The following is a 21,467-nucleotide window of genomic DNA, read 5'->3' as shown; positions in this document are numbered from 1 at the left end:
ACATTTTTATTAGTACTTTAAAAAGAAAAAATATTTAAAAATTTGCGTATACTTACAATACGAGGGGCTCCTTTTCAAATAGCCTGCGGAGGTCGAATATATCCGCATACAAATGTGGAAACTCCGCGTCGAGATCTCGGACCCCGGAACGATCGCCCCATAAATCCTCCCACTCGGCGCTCTCTCTCTCTCTCTCTCTCTCTCTCTCTCTCTCTCTCTATCTCTCTCTCTCTTTCTCTCTCTCTCTCTCTTTCTTTCTCTCTTTTTGCTAATTCATTATTATATTCTTTTCACGTTATCTTTCATTCGTATAGCTTTTCTGTTTCCTTACATACAATAATTTATGTATTTCCATTTTATAACTTTCGTGAAATACGCAATGAGTTATTTTCTCTTTCTATTTTGCTATTCTAAATATCTCTACATATAATTGTTTACTTTGATATAAAAATAATCCTTATGACAATTGATTTTATTTATTTATATTATGAAACATGTATATAAAGTGGTATACATAAATTATAGATACTTCATTTTTATGCTATTTTGTATATATGTTTCACAACATATATATATATAAATATATGTTGTGAAACATATATACAAAATAACATAAAAGTGAAGTATTCATATACCACTTTATATACATTTTTCATAATATAAATAAATAAAATCAATTGTCATAAGGATTATTTTTATATCAAAGTAAACAATTATATGTAGAAATATTTAGAACAGCAAAATAGAAAGAGAAAATAACTCATTGTGTATTTCACGAAAGTTATAAAATGGAAATACATAAATTATTTATATGTAAGGAAAAAGAAAAGCCATATGAATGAAAGATAACGTGAAAAGAATATAATAATGAATTAACAGAGAGAAAAAAAAGAATATAAATGTAAGAATATAAATTGAAAAGGAAGAAGAAAGAAAGAATAAATAAATAAATTTATGAATTAAATTTTTTTGTTTATAGGTCATTCTTTATATAAATGTGTGTGTGCGTGTGTGAGTGTGCGTATGTGTATGTGTGTGTGTGAAAAATAGAGAAAATAAAATTTATAAAATTAATAATAAGGGTATCCTGGGGCGGGAGGTGCGGGAATGTATCCAGCTGGTGCAGGCTGGTGTGCGAGAACGTCCCCGGCTGGTGCGGATGGCGCAGGCACATATCCGGCTGGTGCGGATGGCGCAGGCACATATCCGGCTGGTGCGGATGGCGCTGGCACGTATCCGGGTGGTGCGGACGGTGCGAGGACGTGCACGACTGGTGCGGGCGGCGCGGGGACGTATCCAGATTATAAATACGTCATGTATGTACGTGCTTGCATACCGGCGACGTATTTTCTATGCCTCCTTCTTTCTTTGTTGACGGTCCGCCGCACCACATCGTTCATACGCTGAAAAGAAAAAAATATTTAATATTTTTATGTGTACGTGTATATATATATATATATATATATATATATATATATATATAAAAGAAAGCAAAGTTAAAAAGAAGTATTTCAGAACAAAAGCTATATGATTTCAAAGGAACTTGAAAAATTTAATTGATATTTTCCCAACCCTGGTATGTAATAATGCATAAATATTTTTTTATATTACCTTTCGTATATTTGGCGTTGGTTGGGGCAATGTACCCACATTTTTATTTTTCCTCGCCGTCGTCGCCATCGTCCCCGTCGTCGTCGCCGTCCTCGCCGTTGTCGTCGCCGTCCTCGCCATCGTCATTGACGTAGTCACCGGGGCAGCTAGAGTCCCTAGAATATAGAGTCCGGCCACTCGGCTAGTTTTATAAAAATATGGCGGCAGTATATATATATATATATATTGTATATACATATATATATATATATATATATATATATATATATGTACATATGTAAAAATCGTTTAAGAAAACCTGACAAAAAAATAATAGTAAGTAAAAATGCTGTACTATTTAAATTATTTATTATTAAATTATTATTAAATTATTTATTATTTAATATAAAAGTTGTCATTTTAACCTCACAATCTCTTTCTCATAACCCAAAAAACAACACTTTTTAAATAGTGTAATAAAATATGAATTTTTAGATTTTAAAATGCCATCCTGTTGTATTTCGCAATGCAAGAATTATTCTCAAAAAGGTTTTTCTCTTTACTCCCTTCCTGCAGATCCTAGTAGAAGAGAATTATGGATTGCCAATATTGAGAAATATGATTTTAATTCTTCTAAAAAATTGTTTATATGCGAAGTAAGAAATTAAATATTTTCTTTGTTATAAAATTAAAAAACAATTATTGTTTTATTTATGTATATATTATTTAGGTACACTTTTCTGATGATATGTGGGAGAAGCCTCGCAGTGATGGAAAGTGGAAATTAAAGCAGAACGCAGTCCCAACGATTTTTAATAATATACTTATTTGTGATGTAAATTTAATTTTTTGTCATTAACATTATCTTTAAATTTAATTTTTAGTTGTATAAATCAATAATAAAATTTGTACTTGCAGGCTGATACAAGAAATATTCAAAATCAACAAAATCAAACATCATCATCAGAGTCAGCTTCGATGATAGTTTCAAACAATAAATATTAATTTGATGTTAACAGAACCAGCTCAAATCTTTCTATGGAAATATCCAGTTCTTCTGAAGGAATCTCTAAAGAATGTTTCACAGAAGTAGAAAAACAATTATCTATTACAGATGTATCAGAATCATCTACAATATATAATCAAAATGATTATGAGAATTTGAAACTAAGACTTCAACAAACAGAATTAAGAGTACAAGAAGCAACACAAAAGCTACAGCAAGCAAACGTAATTATTAACAAAATTGAAAGAACAAGAAGAATATTAAAAAAAACATGTAAGAAGATTGATAGACGAAAAGAAAAAAATTGCACGAGACAATTTAAACTCAACACTACAAGTAAATGTAAAAAAAATCTTCAACGATGATCAAATTCAAGTTCTTCTTGGTAAAAACACACTTGGCTTTAAATGGTCGAACAACACAATTTTGAAAGCATTAAAATTAAGATTTTTGTGTGGCAGCAATGGATACAATGAATTATTAAATCACCATTTACCTTTACCATCAGAGCGTACTTTGCGAAGAAAAAAAGAAGGCATTAACTTTGAACCAGGAATATTAGAGGACGTTTTTGATATTTTAAATAAACAAATATCTTTGTTTAAAGATAATCGAGAAAAGGATGCCGTAATTGCTATTGATGAAATGAGCATAGTATCTGGAGAACAATTTGATCCTTCCACCCTTTCATATATTGGCAATAGTAATATGCCTGACAGTTCAGGTATATCGTTTCTAAAGTCGGTGTCAGACTAGAAAATGAGATTGAGATTAGATTGGAATTTGAACAATCAATTTAATCTCAATCTTAATCTCTAGTTTGATATCAGCTTAAGGACCATTCTACATTTCACAAATGCCTTATCACAAATCGCAACGGAAAGCAACTATTAGTTAAAAAGTATTTCCACTTGCACTTGGTAGTTGCGTTTGCTAAAAAATATTTAACAACTTTCTTTTAATTAAAGCAACTTTCAAATAAAATTTCAAATTTGTTGTATTTGTAATAAAAAAAAAAACATTTTTTCTTTCACAGGACAAGTTCAAAAAGCAACGCCTGGTTTAGTTATAATGCTTGCTGGTATTTTTTTGCGGTGGAAACAAGTTGTTGCCTATCATTATACACCCAATGGATTTAATAGTACCAATTTAAAACCTATAATAGAAACAGTAATTAGAAAAGCAGAATCCATTGGTTTATATGTACATAGTATAACATCCGATATGGGACCCGTAAATCAATCTATGTGGAAAGCATTTGGAAACATTTCAAGTGGAAAATTTTCTTTAATTCGTAATTCTATATGTCATCCTATAGATAATAAACGAAAATTATTTTTTTTTTGCTGATGCGCCACATCTTTTAAAAAATTTAAGATCTTGCCTGAAAATAATAAAATAATAAAATTACCAGAGACATTCGTGCATACTCATAAATTATCTTCTTCTATCGTAGAATTTAAGCATTTGAGTGAAGTAGTTGAACTGCAGGAGAATTCAATTTTTAAATTAACTCCTAAACTTAATTATAGTGACATTACTCCTGGAAAATATAATAAAATGAAAGTAAATAAAGCGTCATGAGCACGGATACCAGTAGTGCACTTAAATTTCTTGCTAAAGAAAATTGTAAAATAGAATATGAAACCACAGCATCATTTATAGAAGTTGTTTCTAAATGGTTTACACTTATTACGTCACGATTTGTAAAAGTAGCATTAGGTAAAACATTAGGCAGCGAAAAAAGTGAGGAAAAATTTAATCAAAGTATGGAATTTCTGGAATCTGTTATAGAACTTTTCAGAAATATTGAAGTAGGTCAAAATCCTAAATTTAAATCCGTCCAATGTGGTATTATGATTACTACACAATCTATTATACAGTTAACAAAATATTTGATAAATGAAAGAGGCTATGTATATGTGTTAACAAGTCGGTTCACGCAGGACTACGTAGAGAATCTATTTTCAGCAATAAGAACAAAACATCAAATACCCAATGCTTTACAATTTAAGCAAGACTTAAAAGAACTTTGCATATCTCGTTATATAAAACCATCAAAATTTTCTAATTATGATTAAGATGATAGACAATTTCTGTGTGACTTCTTAAATAAAAAAAAAAAAAGAAATTTTAAACAATTTCCCAATATTCCTATTAATACTATTTCCAAAAATATAAGTTTTACTAACGTAGAATTAAATATATTATATAATATAGCTGGCAACATTGTTAACAGCATTGCTAGAAGTAACAGTACAAAATGTGCAACTTGTTTAAATTCTGCAGGTTCAACAAACTATAATACAAATATTAAATATGCAGAATTTGTGTATTTAAAATGTTTCAGAAATAATACATTATTTTTTGTAACCATAGATGTTTTTAAATATTTTGTTGATATGGAAGTTGTTATTCGTCAATATTTGCCTCATTTAAATTCTGTTAAATGTAACTTAATTAGTTTTTTTATTGAAAAAATGAAAAATATTTCTTATTCAAGTTTGAACAACTGTCATCAATTAAGTTTAAAAATTATGAAACGTTTTATTTCATATAGAATTAAAATTTCTTGTACAAAAGGCCGATTAGTTAAACCAATATATAGTAGCAAAACAATGGCCATGCATACATTAATTCGTTAAGTTATCATTCATTAATTCATTAAGTATTAATTAAGTTACTATATTTAGTTTTATTATGTTTATATTATATATATATATATATATATATATATATATATATATATATATGTATTTTATATTATGTTATATTGAAATTTATATTAAAAATATTGAAAGAAATTTGTTACTTTTGCTTTATATTTTAATTTAGAAAATTAAAACAAATTTTTCAAATAATTCATAATATTTTCTTTTACTTTTCAAATTATTATGCTTCCGAATAACAATGGCAGAACAATATCTATTGATTCCGCCATGATTTTACAAAATTTGTTTCGACCAATAGGAAGGAACACGAACGTGGCCAGACTCTATATTCTAGGGACTCTAGAAAGGAGAGAGTAGGGAGGCACCATCTAGAAGGAACCAGGAGAAAGTAAAGGAGCAGTAAGAAATGGCGGACAGGGAAAAGATATTGGCGGGCTCGCAAATAGGTCTAGAACTAGACATGGGATTAGGGGAGGAAAAAAAGAGGGGGGAAAAGGAACAAGACCAAAGGGCAAAAGTGAGAAGGGAAAGGGCGGGAAGCGTGGGAATGTTAGAAGAATGGTTTAAGAGGAAAAGAGATGAATCAGACGGGGAAGGGGACGGAGAAGAAGAGGAAAGGGAAGGGTTAAAAGCCTTTCAAAGGAGTAAGAAAGTGCAGAGATCGGTGAAAGTGAAAAGGGAGGAGGGGAATATAGGATTAATACTGTAGGAAATTAGGGCCTTGAGGTTAAAAGGGAGAAAAGATAGAGAGGAGTTAATGGGAGGAATAGAGGAATTGAGAAAGAAGATGGGGAGAATAAAAGAGGAGATGAGAGCAAAAGAAATGGAGTGGAGGAAAGAGAAAGAGGAGCTAATAGAGAGGATAGGGATTTTAGAGAAGAGGTGGAGGGAAAAGGAGGGAAAGAAAGGAGGCTGGAGGGAGGTAATAGAGAAAAGAGTGAAGAAGTTAGAGGACAGGGGAGAGGGAGGAGGGGGGAATTAAAAGAGGAAGGGTGGCTGAGAGAAAGGGTGAGAGAGTTAGAGAGGGACAGGGAGAGAAGAAAAAAGAAAGGAGGAGGAGAAACATTGTTATAAAGGGAATAAAGAGAGAGGGGGATGTGAAAGAGAAGTTAAATAAGTTAGGAAGCGATTTAGGGGGAGAAGTAAAATTTGAGGGGATGAGGAGGATAAATACGAAAAGGGAGGATAAAGGTGAGATGATAGTGGTGACTTTGAAGACAGAGGAGATAAAAAGGAGAATTATGGAGAATAAAAGTAGATTACGAGGGACGGATGTATGGATAGATGATGATTTGACGTTTAGAGAGAGAAAGATGAAATGGAATTTAAGACAGATCGCGATGAAAGAGGAAAAACAAGAGAAAATAGTGAGAATTAGATTTGATAAAATTTGGATTGATAAGGCTTGGTGGTATTGGGATGATGAGGAAGAAAAGTTGAGAGTGTAGTGGGAGGTTTTGGGAGGGAGAGAAGGGGGAAAAAGGAAAGGGCAGTAGAGGGTGAAAAAAGAGGAAAGGAGAAGGGTAGAAGGGAGGAAGTAGGGGTAGAAGTGAGAGAGAATGGAGTGGGTGAAATGGAGGAGGGAGAGGAGAAGGAGGAAGAAAGGAAGGAGGTGAAAAGGAAGGAACAGGAAGTGTATAAGTTAGCTTTTTGGAATGTGGCAGGTTTGATGAATAAGGATGAGGATTTTTGGAGAGGATTAAGTGGATGGGATATAATAGTGTTATGTGAGACGTGGATGGATAAAAAAGGATGGGAGAGGATAAAGGGCAAGATGCCAAAGGATTACGTGTGGGAGATACAGTTAGAGAGCATAAAAAGGGAAGGGCCAAAGGGGGAATGCTAGTAGGGGTGAGAAGAGGAATTAAAAGAGAAGAGAAGAGGGAAGGAGTAAAAAAGGAGTGGATAATGATGGTTAAAGTATGGTTGAAAGAGATGTGATGGAGAGTGATAAGGGTATATGTTAATAAGGATTTAGAGAGGAAAATGGAGTATTTAAGAGAATGGATGGAAGAGGGACGGGAAGGGTTAAGGGTGTTGATAGGGGGGGATTTTAGTGCAAGGACGGGCAAGGAGGGAGGAAGGGTGAGTGAGGAGGAAGGGAAGGAGGATGAAGGGGATAGGAGAAGGTCCAAAAGATAAAACAATTGATAAAAACGGAAAAATTTTGTGTAGGTTTCTCGAAGAGCAGGGATGGGGGATATTTAATGGAGATATGAGAGGGGATGAGGAAGGGGAGTTAACGTATACAGGGGGGGAGAGGTGAATCAGTTACTGACTATGTGATAGGGGATGGAGGACAAGGGAGGAAGTGAGAAGGTTGGTAATGGAAGAAAAAGTAGACTCTGATCATCAGCCAATAGTGGTATGGATAGGGAAAAGAAGGGAGGTTCAGGAAAGGAGAAAAGAGGAAGGAGAAAGAAGAGGAAGAGGAGGAGTTTGGACAGAGGAGGGGACGAGGGATTTTAGGAGAATATTTGGGGAGAAAAGAGGACAGGGAAAAGGAGTGGAGGGAACTTGGGAGGAATTGAGAGAAAAAATGAAAGAGACACTGGAGAAGATAAGGAAGGAGAATAAAAATAGAGGTTGGTGGGATGAGGAGTGTAGAGAGGGAAAGAGGAGGGTGTGGACGGAACTTAGGAGATGGAAGAAAGGGAGAGAGGATGGGAGTAGATATAGAAAGGAAAAGAGGAGGTATGCAATATTATGTGAGGAGAAGAAAAGGTGCGAGAAGGAGAGGTGGATGAAGGAGATAGAGGGGGTGAGATCGGAAGGACAGGTGTGGAAAATATTGAATAGAGAAAGAAAGAGAAGAATGAGGGTGAATGATAGCATAGAGATAGGAGAATAGGATAGGTATTTTAGAGAAACTACTGGGAAGAGTAGTTCTGGAGGATAATGAGAGGGATGGGGAGAAGGGGAGAGGAGGGGATAGAGGAGGAAATGAATAGGGAAGAGGTAAGGAAGGTGATTAAAAAACTGAAGGACGGGAAAGCGATAGGGGGTGATGGGATTCCAAATGAGGTATGGAGATATGAAGGGAAGAAAATAGAAGAGGGGATATTTGAGATATGCGGGAGAGTATGAAGGGGAGAGGGTTGGCCGAGAGATTGGAGAGAGGGGGTAGTAGTTCCTATTGTTAAAAAGGGGGAGGATGTAAGGGTGGAAGAGTATAGGGGAATTACGTTAACGCAGACGGCGTACAAAATATATATGGCAGTACTGGCGGAAAGGCTGAGAATAGAGATGGAGGAAAGAAATGTGTTGCCGCCGAGTCAAACGAGGTTTAGAAGAGAAATGGGGACGGTGGACAATATTTATGTGTTAAATTACTTGGTAAATAGACAGATAGGGGAAGCGAGGGGGTTTAGTATTACTGTTTGTGGATATGAAGGCAGCGTTTGACTCGGTGGATAGAAGTGTTCTAGTGGATATGATGAAAAAAAGAGGAGTAAGGGAGGGTTTGACAGAGAGGTGTGACGAGGTGCTGAGGGAAACAATAAGCAGGGTGAGGGTGGGAGACAGAGAGGGTGAGAGATTTTGGACAGTAAGGGGAGTGAGGCAGGGATGTCCGTTGAGTCCGACGTTGTTTACAATTCTTCTGGTGGACTTAGACGAAGAGTTAGAAAGAAAGGGATGAGAAGGGGTGAGGCTAGGAAGAAGGAGAGTATGTACGCTAGCGTACGCGGATGATATTGTAATGCTGGCGGAGAGTGAAGAAAAAATGAAAGGGATGATGAAGAAGTGAGAAAAGTATCTGGATAGGAAGGGCTTGGAGCTGAACGTGAGGAAGACAAAGATTATGAGGTGTAGGAAGGGAGGAGGAAGATGGAGGAAAATAGAATGGAAATGGAAAAGGAAAGAAGTAGAGGAGGTGAGGGAATTCAGTTATTTGGGGTATGTAATAAGGGGTAATGGGAAACAGGATAGATAGGTGAGGGAGAGAGTGAGGAAGGCGGCGGAAATTTTAGGACAGGTATGGGGGTTAGGGAAAAGGAAGTTTGGGAAAGATTGGAACAGGAGGTTATGGTTATTTGATAAGTTGGTATGGCCGGTGGTGAGTTATAGGGTAGAGATATGGAGGTGGAAGGAAAGGAAGGAAATTGAAAGAATACAGGATAGATACCTGAGGTGGATGATAGGGGTAGGAAGGAATGTATCGGGGTATATGATAAGAGAGGAATTTCAGAGGGATTTGCTGAGGGGAAGGGCAGGGATGAGAGCTTGGAAGTACGAGAGAAGGCTAGAGGAAGGGGGGGAGTTCTGGCAGGAGAATGTCTGAGGGAATTGAGGGAGAGGGCAAGAAGGGGAAGAGCAGAGAATGGATGGGAAGAGGAAAGAAAAGAATTTTGGGAAGGAAGAGGATGGAGAATAAAGGAGGCGGAAGGTTTGAGAGACGAGGGAGGTTTGAGAGGAAAAGACATATATGAAGGGAAATGAGAAAGCAAAGGGAGGAAAGCTGGGAGAGGATTAGAGATTCAAAATTTAATAAATGGTACGGGATGGTTAAGGGGAAGAAGGTACCGGAATATCTAAAGAGAAATTGGGGAGAAAGTAGGTGGATAAGATTGGCGAGGTATAGATTGGGGAATGAGATGAAGGGGGGCAGATATTGTAAGGATGAGTCAGGCAGTAAATGTAGAGTGTGTGGAGGGTGAAGAAACATGGGAGCATGCATGGGAGGAATGTGGAGGTTGGGGGGACGGGAGGGGGTGGCAGGAAGTAGTGAGGGAAGTGTTGGGAGAGGAGGGGCAGGGGGAAGAGTGGTTGAAGGGTTTGGAAAAGATCAGGGAAGGGAAGGGGAATGATTGAGAGAATGAGGAGCAATTGATATAAAGGCGTTTGTAAACGGAAACGGAAGTCCTTGAGGTGTGTGTGTAGGTAGGGGCAAGATGAGCCGAATAGTTTTAAGTAGTTTTAAGGCGTATAGGATGTAAGTAGAATAAGTTTTTTGTAAAAATAGATTGTAAACCCGAGAGAATACAATAAATATATTTATCTATCTATATATATATATATGGGACATTCCGCGTCAACCGGATCACCAGTGTACCCAAAAATGAACACAACAGAAAAGAACGTATAGGGGCTCAAATTAATCGTTAACTCATGTACTTTTGAATGGAAAGTGGCTTTTTCAAAAATTCAATATGGCGGCTCCAATATGACGCCGGAAATACTGCAAAATGAGCTCATGCATTTATACCATGTTTTGATGATATCTTGTAAGTTATGAGATATTCAGGTGCTCCAAAATCTATGATAACGGTAGAATATGAAATTGAAAAAAATTTTCCACAACCGGAAGCAATATTGTTATCAAAACGTAGGAAAATTTAAGAAATTAGAAGATTTTAAAAAAACTTCAGATAAGAAATTCGAATTTAAAGATTTTGACTTTAAGGTTTAAGTATTATGGGTCTATAGTTTAAAGCTTAAGTTTCATATTGTTCGCGAGTTAAGCAAAATTAGCGAGTGAGGGGAATTCCGCGATTATCGGGAGTGAAGGAGAGTCGGATCAGAGCACTAGGTGTATTCTGAGGCAAACGGGAGACGAACGCGACTTGTAATTTGCACACACTTTAATAAAAGATTCAAATTAACACAGGTATATTTACAATATTTACAGTTTAAGTAGAGTAATCAAGACAGATCGGTCAATCCGCGAGATTTCGCTTAGAGGCGATCAAAGTCCGGCAGTCGCGAGCTACGACGAGACAAAAAAGGAAGCGGCCTGCTGGAGATAAATCGTGCCGCGAGACCGACGCGAGCTGCGAGTGTCGCAATTATTATTATTTCGCGCGAGCTACGTGAAGACAATTTGCGATATCCTATTGCGAAAGATGCTTAGAAAGCAGTGGCATGGATCGTTTCGGTGGTCGACCTTTTATTTCCTTGGATCCTTTTAGAAGATTCTTGACTTTTCTAAATCTGACGACACTACCGGTGGCAGTTTTTGCCTGTTTTGAAGTAGTCGGATTGTTTGTCAGCATCTTTCAGAAGGACTCCATTACCTGGTGTTGTTATTTGTTATTGCTCGAGGCTCCGAGTTCGTTATCTCGAGCCTCGAACAATAGCGGAGTGGCGGCCTGAGATCGGGCGCCCGAAGACGCGCGAGATAATTCGGAGAGACGCTCTTAATTGGTGACGAGCGATTAGCGGGAGCGATGCTATCCCTGTGTTATTTATGATGATTTCGAACACATATGTTTGAGGTTTAAAGGTTTAGGATTAATGCATTTGAGGTTTATGAGTTTCGAATTTATTCTTGATTGACTTCTGATTTCCATTTATTTTCATTAAAACTTATGGGTTTTCGTCACCATTTTTGATCCGCCATAATATGCCGGGACAATATTTTGTAATATGGAGGTGCAATTGTGTTCTATGATTGATCCGTGGTCGTTTTAATACTATCCGTTGTCTAAAATTTAATTTTCCTCGATTTTTTCATCGTTTTTATTGATTTTCGATGAATTTAATAGTTCCTTGTAGTCATATTGAAATTGTTATATAGAAGTAATTAATTTTTTATTTTCTACAGATCTAGTAGCATTTTGAAATTTATTTTGTGAACGTTTATGATATGTTTGTTGACTCAATGTTAGCTCCAATGACCTTGACATATGTTGTCAAGGTTACTGTCCTGAGTAATGTTCAAAAGATTTTAGCTGTCGCTCGTTATTTCTTAAAAAGTTATTATTAAAACAAGTTTTATAAATAGGACATAATTTTCTTACCTCATATATATTTAATAAAGCAGGTTTATTTATTTAGATGTATTAAATCAATCGCGTGAGCGGAGTGATACATACATGTAAAAAAAAAATTACTTTAAGGGACACCTCGCCGATGACGACCTTGATATCCGATGATCTTGTAGAAAGTACACTCCTAAGTAACGCGTGCTTTGAATTTTGCATGGAATAATATAAATATGGGCCAGGGAATATTTTTATAACACACACACACACGCACGCACGCACGCATTTTAAACGTAAAAAATAGAAGAGAACTGTGGGATCACACATTACCCATAACAAAAAGATCTCGAAGCATAATTGCCACATTAAATATCTTGAAAAAGGTATGTAAGTGTGTATATGATTTTCATATGAAATATAAAAAAGAACAATTAAATAAGGTAATTATTTACTTATATAGAATCGCCACGATTTTAATGCTTTTCACATATGTTATCAAGGTCATCATCCTGAGTAATGTTGTAAAGATTTTAGGCCGCGCTCGGCATTTATTAAAAAGTTATTAAGACTCACTCAAAGCAATTTCTGTGTAAGTGAAAAAGATACTTACTCGACATGTGTGGTCACATATACACATGCACGCACACACACAGGGGGTGCAAGGGAGGCCTTCGTTCCGCCTCCCGCACCCACCCCGTCCACCTCGCTTCGCATGTACGTTGCAAGACAAAGCAAAGTTCACATGGGTTTGCAACTTTCCACGCAAAGCGAGGTGGACGGAATGAGTGCGAGAGGAGAAGACGAAGCAGTGATGCCACTTCTGAGACTCTGCAGCCACACGCACACAAAGAACGAGCCGTGTACGTATGCCGCTCGGCGACCAAGTTCGGCTAATAGAAGAGCGCAGACATACAATACGCTCTCTCTTTCTTTCTTTCTTTCGTGCTATAGCTGACGTTGGCTGAAGCACTAAGGCTCGACGCTTCGAGATTTGTAGAATCATATTAGCACGTATGACACGTCGTTTTATTTTTTTAAACTTTTATATGGAATAAAATATTTTCTATGCTATTAAAAAGTAAAACAACGTGTCATAATAATTCGATGAATAAAAATTACGTCTACATAAAAATAATATCGAATAATAATATCGGACATAAAAAATAATTTCGAATTTTTATTATGTTTCAACATAATTTTAATTCGTTGAATTATTATTATGTCTCAATTTTATTTAATTAACTATTACTTTTTAATTAAGTAAAACAGCTCTCTATAAATAATAAAATTAAATAGTGTCATAAGGCTTAAAGAGCTAAACAATTTAATATAATATAAGTATTTATTTAATCGTCGCAAAAATTTATATGTTATATATCGCTATATCTTACCAATCTTTATATTCTTAATGTGTTTTTTCGACGATTAAATAAATACTTATTTTATATTAAATTGTTTAGCTCTTTAAGCCTTATGACACTATTTAATTTTATTATTACTTTTTAATTTGAATTTTTTTTTAAATAATTATTTTTATTATATTGAGAGAATGGATGCTTTTGTATTAAAAAGTAAAACGACGTTTGATAAGCGCGGCTTGACTCATCGTCTATTTAGATCTCACGATTAGATCTAAAAAAATGTATAAAATTATGAATTACATAAATTTCCTAGTTATATTATTATTCTGTATTATATAAGAGATGTAAACTAATTAAAGAAATGAAAAATAGAAGAAATAGAATAGATGAGGAATAGAAAAATAATAAAAATCCACTTTTGGCCAACATGTAGGTCAAAAACAAATCATGATAATATTTCATTTTATAAACCGATTATTTTTTATAATGGACAACGTACATGTTGTTGCTCGACGAAAACCGCGAGAAGGTGGTAGTCTCTTCTGTCAAAAGGAAATGTAGAAAAATGTTTTCATTAATGTTATATTAAATATAATAAAGTTATATATAATATTAATTTTAATATAATATTAAAAAAATATTTTTTTTACATTTCCAAAGAATGTAGATATAATAGAATAGAGAAGGGGACAGTAGAAAGGATACATGTAAAATAGATATGAAAGGATAGATAGGTATAAAAGAAAATATAAAGAAAGAGATAGAAAACAAAACATGAGAGAAAAACGTTAAATCTGAAAAAAGCGCACGTTCTACTTAATATAATATAATATTGAAAATGGTATATACAAGAATATTTCTGAAAGTACTGAGTTGAATTATAGCGATATTGCAGCAATTAATACAGTTAATTATTGAAATTAGCTGAATAAATATATAAATATAAATAATGTTATAAAAACAACAAACATAAAATTTAATTTATATACCTATATGATAAAATTATTTTTATATATTTCTTTCTTACACAATAAATATCAAAACCAAAATAGAGAATGTTTTTTTCTATTTTGCCAAGAAATATTTAAGGAAAAATCCTTCTAAACCGTACTTCTAAAACCGTAATTAAAAAATAAACAACTTTAAAGAAATATAATTTTACAAATATTTATAAATTTCCCTTGTGTGTGTGTGTGTGTGTGTGTGTGTGTGTGTGTGTGTGTGTGTGTGTGTGTGTGTGTGTGTGTGTGTGTGTGTGTGTGTGTGTGTGTGTGTGTGTGTGTGTGTGTGTGTGTGTGTGTGTGTGTGTGTGTGTGTGTGTGTGTGTGTGGTGTGTGTGTGTGTGTGTGTGTGTGTGTGTGTGTGTGTGTGTGTGTGTGTGTGTGTGTGTGACCCTGTGTCATCGATTTGTTTTGCAGTGCTTTTGTTTTGTTTTGCGTCTCCTTTATTTTTATGATCAAATTGTTGAAAAAGATTATGTCAATCGTCACGACGTCGCGAGTGAACGAGTTACGATTATCACAGAGTTCCTCTTACGTAAGACAAAGTTTCTATTTTCTATTTTCAGTACTTTTTTTCTTTATTTCAGCGCTTTTGTCTTTCATTTCTCTTCGTTTTTCTTCGTTCTTCTTCACAATTTTTCTTCGTTTATTTTTGCATTTTTTTATTTATTCTTCTTTTTTTATTTTATTTTCATTTTCTTTAACATGGAACCATTCGATGAAATTGGAAAGAAAAGAGTAAGAAGATTTTCACAAGCATGGCTTAATGACGATCGCTATAAATCTTGGATACGTCAAGTGCCATCTGATGATACTCTTTTCCACTGTATTATTTGCAATAAAAACATTTTTTGTTCACCGAATGTTTCTAGGCATATGGATTGTGCGCTTCATAAAAATAATATACAAGAAAGTGCTACATGTAGTGAAGATTTGCAAGAAAATAAAGCACAAAAAAGAAAATTTAGACCGCAATGGTTAGAGATTGAAGAATTTCAATCATGGTTACGTGAAGTACCAGATAAAGATAGCTCATTTTTTTGTTTAATATGTAGACCATTTGCTGGCGGTCTATCACAAATATATCGACACGCAGAATCCAAAATGCACGAAGACAAATCTGAAAAAAAGTGATATAACGAACAAATCGAGTAAAGATTTAAATACGCAAATAAATCTCTTTTAACCTTTAATGAGCGAAAAAAATCAGCGGAAATTCGTTATGCGGCATTAATTACTGAAAGAAATATTCCTCATCATACTACGAACGAGATTCTCAGGCTTTTTCAAGACATAGGAAAAGATCCTGATGTCTTAAAAAGCATGACTATGGGTCGAACGAAATGCAAAAATATCATTGCGAATGTTTTATGTCCGGTTGAGACAGAATGTGTAGTTAATAACCCTCAAAATACTAAATTTTCTCTTTTTATAAATAAAACATCAGATTTAACAAATGAAAAATGGATGGCGTTTTTTGTTAGATATATTGATCTCGAAACATTAGATACTCGGTTGCAATTAATAAAGTTAATTGATATTGATGCAAAAGATTGTAGTGCAGAAAAATTATTTAATGCATTTAAATCGGAAATGTATAAACTTAATATTCCATTTTTTAATATTATTTCTTTGTCATGTGTTAATACATCTGTTATGACAGGAAAACATTTATCTTTTAAAAAGAAACTTGAATCTGTATGTAATAAGTTACTAACATTTTCATGTCCTTGTCATTCCGCTGCATTAGTTGCGCTAAAATGTCAAATTTTTGTGAAGACTTCCTAAGAAAACTTGCAAGTTTTATTAATAGCAGTCCAAAGCGTTTAGCTATTTATAATGAATTTTGTGATTATTTTCAAGATACAAACCACAAAATTTTGAAGTTAAGCGATACGCGGTGGCTTTCTCTTTATTTATGTGTTGATAGAGTGATTGAATCATGGGATACAATAAAATATTTCCTTACTGAAATGAACATGAGTTAAAAAAGTAAGACTACGGAATATTTATTGTCTTTAATCCAAAATGTAGATACTAAAGCATATTTTCTATTTTTAAAATATATTTTAAATTGTTTTAATTCTAAGATTTAAGTGTATCTATATAATTTACAAGTTACCTGAGGTATGCAATTTAGGAGCTTTACCTTGTATATGTACATAAATATGTATGTATCGTTGTATCTATATCGTTATTGCAATTTCGTCGTCTGATATTGCGCTCGAAACCGTGTTCTATGAAGCATTCATCAATCACCAGCGTATATTACTGTATACTAAACTACTATTGTAAATAAGAATCTAACAGAAAAATCAAGCCTTTTAAGATCTAAAGATTTTTAAGTTTAAAAAGAAATTATGTTAACGTATTACTTTTATCTTGACTGTTCTAAAATAAATACAATTCTATTTTTTTAATGTTGCATTTTATTAGTTAATACGTGCAAACAATTTTTCGCGAGTAACGCGATTGTCATCGAAACAACCATTACAAAATTTCAGTGCTTTCTGTTTTGAAAATTATATAAAAAACAATAAGAAACAATTAATGAAAAACAATTACAACAGTTAATGAAAAGATATAAAAAAACGGAATACGTCGACTCAGTGTCGTTAAAACATAATTGCTAAAAATTAAAAAAATATAACAAAAATTATGGTTGTAAATATGTGCATAAAAATGAACTAATATATAGTAATTACAACATTACATTACGGTACCTGCAAATACCGAATAAAATATTTACTGTAAATTGTAAAGGTTTTAGTAATAATTGTTAAATTTTAAAAAAATGATGTAGTTATGTATTCTCATGTTGAACATAAAGACAATAATAAAGATATTTTTTTTATTGATTAAAAAAATTAAATATGTAAAAAATGTGTATAAAAATGTATAAAACATTAATTAAATCCAATTTAATATTAGAATAATGATCATAAGTAATAATGATTTTTTTCTGACCAATTACAGATAGATCATGTTATAAAATGTGTAAAATTTTCATATAAATGAATCAAATACATTCGCAACATTTTTGCTAAACCATGAAATGTAATTTTATATATTAACATATTTCTTGTAATAATTTTAAATATACACAAGTATATTTACAAAATTTTAACATGTACTCTCAGAGAAAAATAAATGATACTCTATTCTCAGAATTGCTTTAAAAACGGCCGAACAGAATGAATATCTCGATTCGGCTTTCTGCACTCACACTTTCTTCGATCCATTTAAAAACTTTGAAACAATCCAAATTATCGTACGATTCAACAATCACTACCGTATCACCACACTTTTTATTATTTCGTACGTTTCACCAGTTTTTTTGTCCAACTTATAATAAAATTTAATATTGTTCCACAGAATTTTTTTTTCGACAAATGCCAATAAAATACTGTCAAATTTAATCTCAAAACTAACGACGCAAAGAAGCTACCGCCTTAAAATTTTAGGTGGTCAGTTGAAGAAAATATCAAGTTTAATAATATAACCAGTAATTAAAAGAATAAAGGAAAAATTTTTTAAAAATTCGCAGCAAATTCTAGGCAAACTGTATATACGCATATTTCAACTTATTATGTGTTTATTTATTTATTTATTTTTTTTTGCAAAAATGGAACACTTATAAAAAAAGCATAAAAAAACTAATCTTACAATTAGCAAGATATATGTAATATAGAGAATACTGAAATCTCATCTGATAAATTAAACAAACGAAAAAAAGGAAAGGTAGATTATAACAAAAAAATGTGTTATTCTTATCAGAAAAGATTTTCTTTTAAAAGAGAAAATCGAATGATACAAAATACAATAATAAAATTTTATTCTAACCAAATTTAAATTCTTGCATGAAATAAAAAAATATATATTTGGATATTAATATTTATTTTAATTGAACAATAAAAAATAATTGCATTTACTTAATAGCTTTGCTTCAAGTTAATAAAATATTTACTTTGAAAAATAATTATTTTAATATTAAAATTAACTTTTTTTTTAAAATAAATGATTCTAGATAAATAAAATTAATATTTCATGAAAATAGAGAAATAAGAATTCTTATCAAAAAAGATATCTCCATTTAAAAGCGTAAATTTTTTTCTGTCAACTCTTATATTTATATAGCAAACAAATAATGAAATTCAATTTAATATTCTCTCAGTTAGAGTGTCACAATTAATAGGATTCAAAAAATATTTAGAATAAATTTGTGTTTATAATGAATTTGTGGTAGACTTGCATATATATATATAAACTTATAAAATTCTTGAATCAAATAAAATTTACTTCTAGAAAATAATTTTTTTTAAATTTAGTAAAAAATTACTTTTAAAAAGTAACAGTAACGGTAACGCGTAACTTTTAAAAGAACTAAAATTCCCAACTCTGAATATAATATGCATTTTTCTATATATAATATATGTACAACTTACGTATCTCTTACATACTTGCAAAATATATTTTTAAATAAAGAATTTCTCAAAACATTTTATGTACTAATAAATATATATAATTAAACATAATTAAAATATTAAAAACTTAAAAAAACTTAATGCAAAAAGCTAGTTGTTATAATAATTTTCACAAATTTTTTAATTATTTAATACAACATTTGAATAATAATAATAACTTTTCTTTATTACCGAGCAATTAGAACATTGCGGTATAAATATGATAATGGATAAGTAGGTATACATATGTATATTTTAATAAGTATTTTCTAACTGAATTCAAAAGATTTTATATAGTTATAACAATTAATATTAACGAATGCGAAGGTCAATAAACAAAAAAAGAGTACAAATATGATACACAACATATACATGTAGAACGAAAAGTCACAATAAAAAGTCAAAATATGTCAAAATGACAAAAAATAATATGAAAACTTTTGTAAATATTCTCGTCTTTTTAACGTTATTTGATTTTGCACTTTGACATTTCTGTTCTATTAAAATAACAAATATTTAAAAAATGGATTCTTACCTGCTCGCGAGCCTCTGCCTCTGAAATTATCTGGCAGAATTTGTACTTTTCAGCCTAATACCAGAAATACCATAGAGGGTAATAATTTGCTCCTCAATGCGCTCGCACCATAAAGTTGAGAGGAATCAGCTTTAAACAAAGAAAATATTACTGTCACTAACACTGATACGATGCACCATACAACCAGATAAAAAAATAATAAAAAATACATTATATAAAATTCAGAGGATTGTTTAATAATAATTTTATATTTTATTCATATAAATGTAAATAAATGTAATATAATATAACCCTAAATTAATAAAATTTCTTTATTTTGTAACAATTCTATAAAAATATGAAGCTGTAAATATATTATAGTAATATACCATAGTAAAATTTAAATACTATTTCCACAAAATGTTTATGATACAATATCAAAAAACATTTCTATAATGTTTTATATGTAAGTATCTGAATGCGGACATTAACCGTTTATGCTATCTCTCTAAAATGTTTCTGTATACATCTCTAAAACAATTCACGTTACAAAGAAACATTATTGAAACGTGTTAAATACGTTACTGTGTATAATGGGTTATTCCTTCAATTTTTAATATTCTCTTTTTAGAGTAATAAATAAATAATATATATTTCTAACAGTTTATGATAATATGCATTTATAACAATTTAGTTGCAGAAATCTCGTAAAGGAGTGGAAAAAAAAAAAGAAACTGAGAACAAAGCAGAAAAGCAGAAATTGAAAAAAATGAAATCAGGTCATTTCAATCAAACATCCAACAAAAAAACGATCTCCTTTAAAATGTTTGCAACATTTATTTTTCGAGAAAAGATATTTTACTAAGACATTCTACAAGAAACATGAAAAAAGGTATATAAAAAACTATTAAAATTTTTTTAAAAAGTTTAGAAAATGAATAAATAAATGGATTTACAAATTTTCAGTTGCGGCGGAAAAACATTTTTAAGAGATGACATCATCCCTTATATACATATAAACGGCTTTTTCCTTTTCTCGCTATATATCGAAAATTATTAGAGATATCAAAAAATGTTTTATACAAAGCTTTTTTTCGTAAAAACCGCTTTATATATCGGGAGTAACTTCATCTCTTAAAAGTGTCTTTCTGCCGCAAATAAAAATTTCTAAATTTATAAAATTATCTAATTATATTAATTATTAAATATTTATATATAGTAATATATAGAAATTTGTGCAGATAACTCACCGGCACAATACACGTTCACCAGAGTCCTGGAGTCCGATATCTCCGTCCTGTTCCTGAGTTCATTGGCTCTCTCTCTCTGCTCGATGGGATCTCTAGGATTCGCCTCAATCAAGTTCTCGCACCAGACTGACTGCGGATCCTTCTATCCCGGATCGATAGCCCGATCAATCCTGCGTACACGGGGTGCGTAATTATAGCCAATTATATAGCGACACGTCATCTCGCTGGCAAGTCGCGTGCTCACGAAAGTATCGACAGTACACACACCCCCGATTACGACACGCCAAATCTGTCGAAATTCTTTCGAAGGGCTTTTTGCTAAGGTCGGAATCTTCTATCTCGATCAGAAATATTATTAAGATCCATCGTCGATGACCATAGCCAGTCGTGACACGCCAATTTCTTCGCCAAAAAAGTCCGCAGGACGCCTCTTGAGGGTGCGACTCCATACAGCCCTAGTTCCTTGCGCGAGGATCGTTCGATGGTCTGTGGATTTCGTGCATTCTGATTCTTTCCAATCACACCGTGTCGGGCTGATCTGCACCAGTTAAATCACTTTTTCATCCCTCAAGATCGTCTTATATCCTGAGAATGGGTGTTCAGAATGTTTTCCTTTTTCGTTAATGTTTACTTTCGTCGATAAAGCTCCCGAACGTAAAAATGTATTACTTCGGAAAAACGTCTTTCTGGAGATTTACGGTTTTCGCAATTAGCAGACTTGGCGTTCACGCCGATTTCAGCTCCGACTCACGATCGGAGAGGTTCGGTGGACGCGCGAGATGGTAACGGCATAATATATATGTATTATATATATATATATATATAATACATAATATATATATATATATATAATACATAATATATATATATATATATATAATACATAACACACAATCAAATGTGAAT

The 21,467-nt window shown here is 32.6% G+C and overlaps 1 long non-coding RNA gene and 1 pseudogene across 1 annotated transcript; one reads left to right on the top strand and one right to left on the bottom strand.

Moving 5' to 3' along the window:
• Positions 1 to 991: 991 nt before the first annotated feature.
• Positions 992 to 20,674, bottom strand: LOC140672611 (uncharacterized). The gene is made up of 4 exons (XR_012047925.1): positions 20,562 to 20,674; positions 19,333 to 19,461; positions 1,612 to 1,766; positions 992 to 1,403 (listed from the first exon to the last, which is right to left on the bottom strand). It is a non-coding gene; the product is annotated as an uncharacterized lncRNA (long non-coding RNA).
• Positions 1,888 to 4,673, top strand: LOC140672539 (uncharacterized; annotated as a pseudogene).
• Positions 20,675 to 21,467: the final 793 nt, after the last annotated feature.

The sequence above is a fragment of the Anoplolepis gracilipes genome, chromosome 13, assembly GCF_047496725.1.
Source record: "Anoplolepis gracilipes chromosome 13, ASM4749672v1, whole genome shotgun sequence".
NCBI lineage: Eukaryota > Metazoa > Arthropoda > Insecta > Hymenoptera > Formicidae > Anoplolepis > Anoplolepis gracilipes.
The sequence above is the reverse complement of the archived record's forward strand: the minus strand, read 5'-3'. Positions and strand labels throughout refer to the sequence as shown.